The 10,121-nt window shown below is 44.6% G+C and overlaps 1 pseudogene; it reads right to left on the bottom strand.

Moving 5' to 3' along the window:
• Nucleotides 1-6,332: 6,332 nt before the first annotated feature.
• On the bottom strand, nucleotides 6,333-7,503 carry LOC118716458 (annotated as a pseudogene).
• Between the last annotated feature and the right edge of the window lie 2,618 nt (nucleotides 7,504-10,121).

The following is a 10,121-nucleotide window of genomic DNA, read 5'->3' as shown; positions in this document are numbered from 1 at the left end:
GTTGCAGTGTGTAATTGCATCCTTGGCCCTTCTGGTCTCACCTGCCAAGGCAGTCCAAAGAGACAATGTAGAAGAGTACCAGAGAAAAAAAGAGTTGTCACCTAACCTGCTTCTCGGATGTTGAACATTCTAAGGGTTTGGGCTTTGAGAAGGGGAAGTATATCACCAATCTACCCGTTAATTAGTTCAATCATTAATTTGTGTGGAGCTCCATGTGTGCAGAATACCACAGTCTCTATATTCAAGAGCATATTTGCTTCTGGCAGGTATTGAAGAGAAGAAACAAAAACTGATTAAATCAATGTGTGTGTGTGTGTGTGTGTGTGTGTGTGTGTGTGTGTCAAAAGTTTCTCTTTTTCTTTAGACACATTGGTAAATTTGGCTTTCTGGTTTCCCTCCAGACAGCTGAGATCTATCTCAGTCTTTACCTGTTTTCTCATTTTCCACTCCCTCTTTCCCTCAACAAATTATACCCAAACCAAGCAGGTTTGATTATGCTCATGTATTTTATGAAGCATAGTAGGATGGCTTGCCTCTGCTCCACAGTATCTGGGGTCTCAGCTTGGAGCTGGAATCATCAAAGGCTCCTCTACTCAATCTGTGGTGCCTGAGCTGGGACTACTGGAAGATTAAGACTGCTGGCTGGAGTGCCTATATTTGGCCTCTGCTTGGGCTTCTTTACAGGGTGGAACCTCAGAGTAGTCAGACTTCTTACATGATGGATCAGGAATCCAAGCACAAGGGTTGTATCACCTTTTCTGGCCCAACCTTGGAAGTCACAGATTATCACTTCTGCACAATGTATCATTCAAAGGAGTCATAGTTCAGCCAGGTTCAAGCAAAGGGGACATACATTTTATCTCATAAGGAGGGGATGTGGCAAGATTACACTGCAGAGGAACATATGGGATGGAAAAACTGTTGTGTTCATCTTTGGGAAATACACTGTCTTACACTCTGTCACCCTCAACTCACTAATAATCTGCATCTGGCAGTTTGTCCTTTGAATGGATACTGAATTTGTCAAAAACTTTTCTGTGCCTATATTATAAAATTATATAATTTTCCTCTCTTATTCTCTTAGTACAAAAAGTTACTTTTCTCCATTAATCCTTATCCAAGGATATTTTTCCGTTGATTTTAGATAGAGTGGAATGAGGGTGGGCGAGGGGAGAGAGAGAGAGAGAGAGAGAGAGAGAGAGAGAGAGAAAGGAAGGGAGAGAGAAAGGGAGGGAGGGAAAGAGAAACATCTAGACCCCAACCCCAGGATCAAACCTGCAATTTAGGTATGCATCCTTGACCAGGAATAGAACACAGGACCCTTTCGGTGCACCATCTGACATTCTAACCACTGAGCAACAGCCAAAGAGTTCCTTTTTTATTTTTAAATATAATTTTATTGATTTCTGAGAGGAATGGAGGAGAGATAGAAACATTAATGATGATAGAGAATCATTAATCTTCTGCCTCCTGCACACCCCACACTGGGATTGATCCCGAAACCCAGGCATATGCTCTGACCAGGAATCGAACTGTGACCTCCTGGTTCATAGGTGGACTCTCAACCACTGAGTCATGCTGGCCAGGCCAGAAAGTTACTTTTAATGTATGAATTTGTCTGAGTAGTTTTTAGGCTAAAGTCTGCCATCTTGTGGCATGAATGATTAGTGCAGATGGAGCAGGGGTCCTCAAACTTTTTAAAGTGGGGGCCAGATCACCGTCCCTCAGAGAGCTGGAGGGCTGGACTATATGAACTACTAATTCCTACTGTAACACCTCGGCTGCGCTCACTGCCCAAAAAACCTGGCGGGCCGGATCAGACTCCTCTGCGGGCCGCATGTGGCCCGCGGGCCGTAGTTTGAAGACGCCTTGGAAAAAAGGAAGCTAATATTTATTAAAGACCTGTTTGCCAAGCATTGCAATAGAAACTATACTTCTTTACATCTTTCAGGTCCATCCAGTCTTCTTTGTCATGAGCATAGGATGGAAAACAAAAGAGAAACATCTCATAAAGTTACATGTGGTAGAATAGGAAAAAAAGGCAAGAAAGATTAGGGAGTTCAAACACTCACATATGTGAACACCATTTTCCATGATCATGTACATTATTAAATGAATCGACAGATATAAACACTGCCTGGGATATAAGAACTCCATAAAGGGTAGCTATAATGATGGTGATTATCTTATAAGCTTCTTGAGGACAGATCATCCTATATAATAAAGAGGTAATATGCAAATGGTCGTTATGCCAGCTGGTAATAACTGATCAGCAGGAGGGTGGGGCAGAGAGCTATAGGGCAGTGAGCTACAGTGCAGTGGAGAGCTAAGAGTAGTGGTGGGCAGGGTGGCCAGCTAAGACAAGCGGCAGTGAGCTACTCACACACAGATTCGTGTGCAGGGCCACTAGTATCATATATAATTGTATCCTCTATAGCAGTGTTTCCCAACCTTCTCTCATGATGAGAATCACCTGGTGGAGTTGTTAAAACACAGATTCCCGGATCCCAACTAAGAAGTGCTAAACTAGAATTTTTGAGAACATATAGGTAAAATTGCATACCTAACTTAGTGCTCTGTATATAAAATCTGTCTTAGAGCACTAGTTAAGTATACAATTTTACCTATATGTTCCCAAAAATTCTAGTTTAGCACTTCTTAGTTGGGATCCGGGAATCTGTGTTTTAACAACTCCACCAGGTGATTCTCATCATGAGAGAAGGTTGGGAAACACTGCTCTATAGTCCCTTACAAAAGTACACACGCAATGCATATGAACTGGTTGATTGATGAAGCCACCGCCCAAGAACAGATGTAGTAAATTGGGATAATTAATTAGGACACTCTCTTCTTCTAGTGTTTCAAAGTTTCTCTGTAGGATTTGAGATGGCATTTCTGGGTAGGAGTTCTAGAAAAGAACTATATATGAACATCTTCTAGAACATTCTACCCAATCATGACATTTGGAATGTGAGTTTTAAATGAGATAAGAATATTGTTGGTACATCAGTTAGGATGTACTTACTTCTGCCTTTATTCATGAAGAAAATATGTGTCTGCCCAGAGCAGCTCATCCCTCTATATGAAGTCCTCCATCCATGGCAGAACTTCACAATGTGACAACCTGTTCCATCCCATGATTCATAATTTTGGATTGATTATTTTCTCATAGGGGAGAAATGAACTGTCAAAGCAGAAGGCAAATTATTTACCTTAAACATTTCCACCTACCTTTTTCACACTAGAAATTGTGGTGTACACTTTTGATTTATAGAAACAGCATGACCCTAATTCTGGAGGAAATAGCAGTCTATTTGAGGGCCAGACATAAAAACGTACACTTTTAATATAATTTAGCAAAAATTAATATGTAAATTATCCCCTTGGGAGTTCAACGGGAAGACCAAGTTTGGTCACTTGCTGTGGTGTGCTGACCACTAGGGGATAGCGTGGAACGAAGGAAGGCCCTCGACATCATCTGGAAGGCCCCAATTGGCCCTGATTGCTGGCCAGGTCTAGGGACCCTACTTGTGCATGAATTTTGTGCACTGGGTCTCTAGTGTTAGTATAGTGTGCTGTGAGGACTCAGTTCACAGGCAGTAAGTTCCACAGGAAGTGCCCAGGAAGGCTTCCTGGAGAGTTCAGTATTTAAGGATAACTGCATGAGGAATAGCATCCTCAGAGGTAGGCATGGAAAAAAAGGTAATGACAATAGTCTCTATGACTTTTAATGGTGAATGCATTTGTCCGCACTTATAGGATGTACAACACTGAGAGTGAAACCTAATATAAAGCATGAACTTTGTTGTGATTATAATGGGGGTATGTAGGTTCACTGATTATAACAAACGACCACTCTTGGGGTTGGGGGGCGGGGATGTTGGTGGTGGGGGAAACTGTAAGGGTGGGGTCAAGGAGTTTGTGGGACTCTCTGTATTTCCCACTCAATTTTACTATGAACCTAAAACTTCTCTAAAAAATAAAGTCTGTTAAAAATACAAGGTGCCCTAAATGGTTAGGTTCAGTGAATATAGCGTCAGCCTGCAGACTGAAGAGTTCCAGGTTCGATTCTGGTCTAGGGCATGTATCTGAGTTGCAGGCTCCTCCTAAGCCCAGGTCCTGGTCAGGGGGTGTGCAGGAGGCAACCAATCAATGTGTTTCTCTCACATCGATATTTCTCTCTGTCTTTCCCTTTCTCTTACACTCTAAAAATCCATGGAAAAAATATCCTCAGTTGAGGGTTAAAAAACAAACAAACAAGGATACTTGGACTCTTGAGAGAAGGAAGTTCCCTAAGTGGAGTGGGAGGTTCCCAATGGTTGGCTAGGCAATGCTCAATTTGCTTGTATCACTTGGAGAGGCCCTGGGGCTTAAGGCAGTGTTGAAATTCAAGATAAGGCCCCTATGGAGATGTTCTTCAACCTGGGTTTGGCTGCAGCTTTCTTCTCTGACTCTTGTGTACTCACCAGGCACAGCTGTATATATCCCTGCTCACAACAGTGGATTTGCCTCTGCTTCATGATCTGGATTATCTCTAACCTGGGAACGAGCCCTGTCTCCTCTCCACACATGTCTCTCCTTCATCCATTTTACTGACAATGAAAGCTTAAGGCATTTCATTACGTAACTGGAGGTGACATTTAAAATACCAGCAAAACCATCTAAGCCACATGTTGAAACTAACACTACATTGCTAATGATAAAACCAAGGGCCATTATGACAATGGTCACACCATTTGCACCTCTGGAAGACTAAAGATAACATTTTGACTGATGGTTATGTTTCAACTCTTGAGCCCTAAGGTGGAATGACCCACTGGCTACTTCCCCATGAGACTGGACAAAAGAACACCAGAAAAGACCTCAGAGCTGTGTTCAAAACCTGAAGAAATGATTTAATGTTCTTGCCTCACTTCAGGCAAGTCACACCCAGTGCAACCCTAAACTCATAATACACAATGACTTGTGATTTTGCCCTATATAATCTGTAACCTACATGCCAACCTTTTGAGCATTAGCTTCCTGTTCTCCTGGGTGACACCTTTCATAATAAAAAAGCCAGTCTTTCTCCATTGAAGTTCTTCATGTCTGGTGTTTGGCTCTGCTAGTGCCAGGTGGACCAACTCTTTCTGTTCTGTAACACAGATCTGGGTACCTGATCTAATCTCTGCTAACGTTGTCATCTGGGCAAAGCATCTGGGTATCTGATCTAATCTTTGCCAACCTTGTCAAAAGCAGCATATGGCTATAGTGTTTCCTGGTTGTGTTTAGCAAGGGTATAATTGAATAAGCAAAGGATTCAGAATGAAGGGATTCAAAGGTTGGTTTGAGAAGCACCAAAATAACACCAAGAATCAACTCATGATAATTAAAGCAGGACAAGAGGGACCTTCCCTTCCTTAACATTTTTTCTACAGTTGTGCCTTTCCTCAACACCTTTCCCTCTGATTTTCCTCTTCCTCTGCGTTAGGTCTGATCAAGTAATTGAATTTATACCCCTTCCCTGGGAACTGACCTTTAGGCCACTTCACAACAAATATTCATTTAGAACACATTCCACTTGCTAAGACATTATCTTTCCCCGACAGACCTTCCCAAGATCGGACCTGCATAGAGAACTCTCTCCCCAGAAAAATCCCACTTAGAGTCTTTTAAAATCTCTGACTCCCCATCTCTGGGTGCTGGCACCACTTGGGGGGCTCATCCCATCTGGAATCTCTCCTCCATTGCTGACCCTTCATCCCACACTGGCCAATCTTCTCTAGCTGAGTAATGTTCCACAATTCCCCTCATCTTGAGTCTTCTGCCCATTCTCTCTCACTAACTTCTTGAAAGTCTCTCGTCGCAATAGTCCTAATGCTAGGCCAGAAAACTCCTCAGCCATTCAGCTTTGGGTCCTTCTGCACTGGGGACACCCATTCTGGAGAGTCATCCCTTTGTGTCTCATGGTGATTTGTTTAGCAGTGGGGATACCTGCTCTAAACAGTCACTTTTGGATTGTTGTCTGTAACTCACCCTCCCTCTCTTGTGGGCCGCAACACACCCTCTGCACACTCATGAGGGAGATCATGCCCAAGTGCCTCCTTCACTTTTGTAACATTGTTTGGCCATGATATAAACTAGATAACAAGTCTTAATGGCCTGAAAATGACACTTTTAATTTTAACAGACTGAGCAATTTACATAATTGCTGTCACTGTAATGGAAAATGGTCAAATTCCCTATGTCCAGGCCTTTTCACCCTCCAGTCTCAACTTTGTTTGTCCTGCTCTACCATTATATCCTACTGCTTCGGACAAAACATCATACCCCTACACTTTTTTTTTTTTTTTTTTTTTTTTTCTTCCAAGAGAAAAGGAAAGCATGGCTCTGCCCCTTGCACGTCATCCACAGCCCCTAGGCAGGGGCAGTTTCAACCTCATTGCCGGCCAGCTGCCTGGGGGGACTGGGGCTCACCAGGGGTACACATGCAGCCCCTGGGGCCTTATTGCTGATGTCTGTTCCTGGCTTAGCTCGGGCGCAGCAGCTCCACGAGGCGCGCTGGCTGGGCAGCTCCTGGGAGATGAAGCGGCGCAGGCGATCCAGGTACTGGCTGCAGAGCTCAATGTAGTGGTGCCCGGCTCCCTCCATTCACCAGCGGCTCCACGGCCTTAGGGCAGCGCTCATAAAGCACCAGCCCGTGCGAGAAGCCGATCACCTAGTCCTCCGTGCCATGGATGATAAGCACCAGCGATGTGATCTTGGACACCTTCTCGATGTTGGGGAAAGCATCAAAGTAGTGGGTCTTCCTGGTGTCTGGGAAGGCAACACGCATGCCCGAGGTGAGCGGGGAGCGCAGCACCACCGCAGCGCACTCGAGCGGGAGGCAGGGCCACGGCGGGCACTGTGCCGACGTCTGCCGTACAGGACGATGCTACCTGGACTGACGCCGCACCGGGTGCGCAAGGCCTGCCGGCAGCATTGGGGTCGGCATAAAGGTTCTTCTCAGGGGGCCTGCCCCAGCTAACGCCATAGTCCAGTAGCCATAGGAGAAGTTATTACAGTTGGTACGTGTGCCCAGGCCAATGTAGAAGCTGCTCATCTGGCCCAGGTCCACTGCATTGCCATATGAGAAAAGGACTGTGTACCTGGCTCCGGGCACACAGCGCACATACATGCAGGCAGCGCGGTTGCCCCCGCTGCTCTTGGTCAGGAAAACCTCAATAGTGTCCAGCTCCTGCTGGCTGTACTGGAAACCAGAGCGCTCCATCAGGTGGAGCTTCCAACGTCTGGGGGTGCCCGTGGAGGCCAGGCGCAGGCACCGGCAAGTAGGTGGGCTGCGGCGGCAGGAAGGCGAGCTTGGCGGCAATGCGGCCAGGGCAGGGCCGGCAACAGAAGAGGCAGCAGAGCTCAGTCACCGACAGGCTGTTCATGGTGGCTTCGGGCCCCAGGACAGGGCTTGCTCAGCAGCAGAGGGGTAGGGTTGCTCCGAGATGCGGGTGGGAGAGGGGGAGGGCAACCCCCAGCCACATTTTATGGTTGGGGGTCACCACAACATGAGGAACTGTATCAAAGGGTCGCAGCATTAGAAAGATTGAGAACCACTGCTAACCCATCATATCTGACACAAAAGGGCAATCCAGATAATCCCTCTTCTCATAACCTTCAGCATCACAGCAGGGATTGGAACTGGCCTAGGGGGCCCAACCACTGCTCCATCATATTTTGAAATCCTGTCTAAGGAACTACAAAAAAGGGGCAAAACTGGAAAAACAAGAACCTCACCCGCAGGGTAACCTATCTTTCCCTTTCATATCACTAGTCAGGCAACTTAGACCCTTGATCTTTTCTTTTCTAAAGATAACATTTAGGCCTCAGTTGTATTTCAGCGCCAAGTCCAGAAAAATCAGCAACACCAGACAAGTGATAGCCTTAGAACCAGCTTTTACCTCCCAAGCCACTCGATAGGACCATTATTGAGCGTTCACCAACCCGTCTCTCAGGGAAATCATGTTGCTGCGACCCCTCGCTCAAACCATGAGGAATCTATACAGTGTTCCAGTTGACTACAATTGAAGTCCAGCCCCCTGTTATCTTATGTCCCCCCTCTCAGGAAGTAACTATGGAAGATATGATCTTTGTCCCTATTCCATAAAACAAAAAAGGTAGAATGTTAGGTTTGATCAAATAATTGAATTGATGCCCCTCCCCTGGGAACTGACCTTTAGGCCACTTCACAATGGACATTTCCTTTCACTTAGACCACTCTTCACTTGCTAAGACCATTATCTCTTACCTCTGGACCTTCCCAGGGTCCAGACGTGAACAGAGAATTCTCCACCCAGAAAAAGCCCATCTAGAGTCCTTTAAAATCTCTGACCCATTGATTGTCTGGTTACAAAAAGAGTCAAAAACAGTACATAGCACATTCATTTGTTGGGAGGATTAAGCCAAATAATCCATTTACAGTGCTTGGCACAATTCCTAGCACATAGTAAGCATGGAAAATATCTTGGTAATTATATTATTTAGTTAAGTAGCTTGACGCACATTTTTTCTCTTTAAATTTCATGAAATGTATTTATTCTACCACCCCTCTACCCACCCAAGCCTGGCCCCACTACAAAAACTCAGTAACTGCTTTCAAACTTAACTAAGTTTCTTTGACCTTCTGGAATATCACAGAAGTGTGATATGGAAATTTGTTCCAGTTTCTGCATAGATGACCATGCACTGGCAGTTTCACTTTCTCTACCAACAGGCTGTGGAGCTAGCGTTGCAGTTATGGGTTAGGTTCTTGGGGTAGGAGTGAGAGGGTGGGGATAGAGAGTGAGGGCATGGTGCTTGCTTTAGCATTCTTCTCTTTTCCAGGAGGTTCCCTCAGGGACTCTGTTGGAGTGTGGACAGATCTTGAAGAAACATTTTTGAGACTGTTTATGATGTGGTCTACCTAAGCCAATTTGGTCATTCACATTATTAGGCCCTTTTAAGAATTAATGAATATGGGGCACCACAAAAAGACAGAGATAGGTGAGTTACATGAAACCACTTCTTTATGGGGCAATTTGCTACAATAAAAGCAACTCTCAGGGAACTCTGTCACGTCTACAAATATTTACTAGCAAGTCTTAGCGCCTGTTCTGTAAGTTCCATGAAATAGAACTCTCAGGCATACCATCAAGGACCTTACATAAAAGGATTGCCTAAGGCAGACTCAAGAATATCCTAGCAGCAGGGTTCAACAGACATGGTCAGGAATGGGTGAGAGACAAGTCCAGACACAGGATTATGTCTTCCAGCACAGTTCCAAAATGCACAGGCAACTGGGCTTGCAGGGGCAAGAGGATAGCCTAACCCCCAGACATTTCCACTAATGTGAAGTCAGATATAAAACCCATTATGCTGATTACCAAATAGTGATCAGAGATAAAGCTAACTGAAGGGCTTTCTGGAATATGGGCTTCTGTTTAGTCTTCCAAATAGTAACTAAAAACTTGTAAATTGTTTTCCCAATTAAGTATGGTGAAGATAAAAATTCTCACATTTGCACATTCACCACTTTTACTGCACTATTTAAAAGCAAATTATATCCTCAAAAAGTTAAAAATGGAACTCCCATTTGACCCAGTAACCCCACTTCTAGAACTAATCCCAAGAAACCAGAAAGACCAATCAGAAAGGATATATGCACCCCTATGTTCATAACAGTACAATTTACAATAGCTAAGACTTGGAAACAGCCTAAGTGCTCATCAGCAGATGAGTTGATTAAAAAACTGTTGTACATCTACACAATGGTATACTACTCTGCTATAAAAAAAGAAGGAAGTTTTACCATTTGCAATAGCATGGGTGGAATTAGAGAACATTATGCTAAGTGAAATAAGCCAGTGGAGAGAGAGAGAGATCACACAATCTCATTCATTTGTGAGATATAATGAATATAAACTGACAGACAAAAATAAATCCAGAGACAAGGTAACACTGAGCAGACCGTCCAACCTCAGAGAGAAGGCCAGGGAAGGGGATTAGAAATCAACCAAAGGATTTGTATACATACATATTAGCATAACCTATGGGCTCAGATACTGGGGCTGTGGGGGCTTGTTCTGGGGGTGGGAGTGGCCGGGGCGGGGCGGGAG

The sequence above is a fragment of the Pipistrellus kuhlii genome, unplaced genomic scaffold (genome assembly GCF_014108245.1).
Source record: "Pipistrellus kuhlii isolate mPipKuh1 unplaced genomic scaffold, mPipKuh1.p scaffold_m20_p_1, whole genome shotgun sequence".
Lineage (NCBI taxonomy): Eukaryota > Metazoa > Chordata > Mammalia > Chiroptera > Vespertilionidae > Pipistrellus > Pipistrellus kuhlii.
The sequence above is the reverse complement of the archived record's forward strand: the minus strand, read 5'-3'. Positions and strand labels throughout refer to the sequence as shown.